This window comes from Magnolia sinica, chromosome 10 (assembly GCF_029962835.1).
Source record: "Magnolia sinica isolate HGM2019 chromosome 10, MsV1, whole genome shotgun sequence".
NCBI classification, from domain to species: Eukaryota; Viridiplantae; Streptophyta; class Magnoliopsida; order Magnoliales; family Magnoliaceae; genus Magnolia; species Magnolia sinica.
In genome coordinates, this window is record NC_080582.1 from 82,442,831 (window position 1) to 82,446,677 (window position 3,847).

At 44.0% G+C, this 3,847-nt stretch overlaps 1 pseudogene; it reads left to right on the forward strand.

The window, feature by feature from the left end:
• The first annotated feature begins 1,653 nt into the window (after window positions 1–1,653).
• On the forward strand, window positions 1,654–3,471 carry LOC131257574 (pentatricopeptide repeat-containing protein At2g35030, mitochondrial-like; annotated as a pseudogene).
• Window positions 3,472–3,847: the final 376 nt, after the last annotated feature.

The following is a 3,847-nucleotide window of genomic DNA, read 5'->3' on the forward strand; positions in this document are numbered from 1 at the left end:
TCGTGTGCTGTATGACTCTCAAATCGACGGCTCAAAGGGACCTGGGGGTTTCATGGGTGCTGCATCACATGGACAATTAAGATTTTCCACTCATACCAGGGGAGAAGTTTTGAAAAAGTTCTCATGGGTTCCCGTGAGAACCGATGCTCCCTCTCTCTCTATTTATATATAGAGAGGAATGCATGTGGGCCCAAAATCCACCCCGTGAAACCCAGGGCCTAACTTTTACCCTATCGAAAACTTTGGTGAGCCAGGGCAAAAGAGAGACAAATTGAAGGAGGAAACTGTTTTCTTTTTCCATGGCCCACCAAAGTTTTGGATCATAGTGAAAGTCTGGCCCTGCGGGTTTCATGGGGTACTGCAACACATGGACAGTTTAGGTTTTGGTCTCACATCATGTGTGATGAGTTCTGAAAAAGTTTTCATGAATTATCAATTATCGTGAGAACTTGTGCGCAGGTGAGCATATATATATATATATATATATATATATAGAGAGAGAGAGAGAGAGAGAGAGAGAGAGAGAGAGAGAGAGAGAGAGAGAGAGAGAGACTCGTTCGTTGAAATTATGGCGAAGACACGCCCCTTTTCATTAGTTAGTCCGGCAGCACGTTTGTTACTCGACTGTAATGTCCAGAAGGTGGGGCCCACTATAGGTGGGTCATAACCTCAAGATGAGATTGATTGAGGATTAAAAAGCCGTGATTATCATAAGCTCAACTAGGGTTGTTGTTGTATAGGGCTTAAACCTATTAGCTGGGTGGTCCTGGGGGACTCGGTTTGGTTTGGGTTTGGACCTATTAGCTTGGCCTGTGAACCGAGCTTAGGCTGGTATTTATACCCTGATCCATTTTTGTGGCTAACCTTAGGCTCAAGTAATTTTAACCTGAACCGTCCAGGGCTTCATCTGGACATGCATCCCTTCCAATCGCCGGATTGACCGTTGTATTTCATTTTCATTTTTATTTTTGTGCGTGTGGCCCACTCGATCAACGGAGGGATTAGATAAATTTTCGGGCCTATTAGGGTCTGGTGCAACCAATTTTTTTGGGCTCGGCCTTGGGTATAGCCTAATCAAGGATGGATCTTGTTTCTTACAGAGTTGGACCGTCCAATGCCCAGCTTAAATCGGGCCATTGTCATACCAATGCCCGAACTCAATGGATCCGTGAGTCCCAGCTCCTCGAATATCGTATAGTGCCATCTTCACGGGCGTGGCCCACGCAATTGCTGGTTTGGCACGCAGGTGACGTGTATGAGTGTGTATGGAGGAGGGCGCACGTGTGGCGGCAAACTCTGTATATATCTTCTTGGATCTATTTTTTTTTCAATCCCTTCGCTATGAGATGTTAGTATTAATCCGTTCCCCACTATTATGTTTTCTACTACACGTTAAAAACCCTTCAAAGTCTTCGCTTTTTCCTTCTCTTCTCACTCTCGTTTCCTTCTCCAATCTCTGCCCTTCATCACGAACCCACCTTGCAGATAATGCCATCATGTTCCATTCCCGCAATTTGCACCGCTCATCGAGCTTGCTTCCTAGAATTTCCACATCTCAGAGAGATGTCAGTCTTGACCATAACATTGCTCGGTCGAATTGGATGATCGACCAACTCAGCTGAGAAGGGAAGATCTCCGATCTCCGACGCCCGACGCTTGTTTGATGAAATGCCCGAAAGAGATGTTGTCACATGGACGGCTTTGATTTCTGAGTACATCAAATGTGGCTTGATAAAAGAGGCTCGCCGACTGTTTGATGAAAGCGCAGCGAAGAAGAACGTTGTTACGTGGACGACATTGCTTGCTGGGTACTTCCGTTTTAAGCAGATTGAGGATGCCGAGAGGTTGTTTGCAGAAATGCCTGAAAGAAATGTCGTTTCTTGGAACACAATGCTTTCTGGGTATGCGAAGAATGGGCGTGTTGATTCTGCTTATGATTTGTTTGAGAAAATGCCTGAAAGAAATGTCGTTTCTTGGAATACGATCATTATAGCGTTGGGCCAAGAAGAGAGAATTGAGGAAGCACGACGACTTTTTTATTAGATGCCGGTGAGAGATGTGATTTCTTGGACAACAATGGTTGCTGGTCTTTCCCAGAATGGTAGGATTGATGAAGCTCGCAACCTTTTTAATCAGATGCCTGAGAGAAATGTGGTGTCTTGGAATGCAATGATCGCAGGTTATGCACAGAATCTGAGGCTGGATGAAGATCTCTATCTCTTTGAGAGGATGCCTTAAAGGGACCTTCCGTCATGGAATGCGATGATTACGGGGTTGATCTAAAATGGGGATTTGAGACGTGCTCGGAAATTATTCAATGAAATGCGGGAAAGAAATGTGGTTACTTGGACTTCTTTGATCACAGGCTATGTGCAAGATGGGCAGAGCGAGGAGGCCATGAAGATCTTCTCACGAATGCTGAACGATGGAATTAAACCCAACCAAGGAACTTTTGTAAGTGTTTTGAGTGCCTGTAGCAGTTTGGTTGGTCTCGGAGAAGGAAAGAAAATTCATCAGATCATAAACAAAACCATCTTTTAGTTCAACACCTTCGTTGAATCGGCTCTCATAAGCATGTATGCAAAATGTGGTGAGATCAGCATTGCCAGAGAGTTGTTTGATCGGTCAAACCAACAGGACTTGGTATCTTGGAATGGGATGATCGCTGCATATGCCCATCACGGTTACGGCAGAGAAGTGATCTGTTTATTTGATGAGATGATGGAAAATGGATTCAAACCCGATGATGTCACCTACGTTGGGGTGCTATCCGTGTGTAGCCACTCGGGTCTAGTTGATGAAGAGATGGAGTATTTCAATGAATTGATGAGAAACCCATCAATTGAAGTGAGAGAAGACCATTATGCATGCTTGGTTGATCTATGTGGACAGGCTAGACGACTTGAGGAGGCTGTGGAATTCATCGGCCGACTGAAGAATAAACCATCCGCGTGCGTGTGGGGGGCACTTCTAGGTGGGTGTAGTGTCCATGGGAATGTGAGGATTGAGAAACATGCAGCTAAACAGCTCTTGGAGGTGGAGCCTACCAATGTTGGGATATACTTGTTATTATCTAATATATATGCATCAGCTGGTAGATGGAAAGAGGCAGCTAAGGTGAGACTGAAGATGAAAGATCAAGGATTGAAAAAGTAGCCTGGGTGTAGTTGGATTGAAATAGGTAATAGGGTCCATGTATTTGTGGTTGGTGATAAGTCTCATGGCCAAGCTAAGGAGATTTATTACTTGCTTCAAGATCTTCATCAGAAGATGAAGAAGGCAGGGTATATTCCTAAGAAGGATTATAGAGTTAATCATGATTTTTTAGTAATTTAATCAGTATTCTGTCGTGATAGAGTTCCTTGAATTTGTTTATGGGTGCAACTTCAAGTGGAATGTGCACACACAGAATTGTACGAGCTGTGGGAGGATATGTGCACAATGACTCCTGGTGTGCACTGAATTCATGCATTTTATTTGTTTAGCTAAGCACCCGGAAGTGAAAGGTATTCTATAACAGTAATAGTGGCCGCAACAACCATCACTATTACCCTTACGATATGAGTCGTAATGGCCGTTATGGTCTTTTATTATTATTATTATTATTGAAGCCCCCCTTGAAAAACCTTTATTTGCCCTATAATGAACCGTTTCGAGGTTGTTGCCGTTATAGGTGCCATAATGGCAATTACGGGTCATTTTTTCCATGACGGCTGATACAACCCCGTGATGTGTAACGGTTGCTGTCATTACCTTTACATAATGGCCTTTGTGGTCCTATAGCGGCACACCATACCTGGAACGGATCTCATATCTGCTATGTGATTGGGTCCAACTGCAAGTTTGA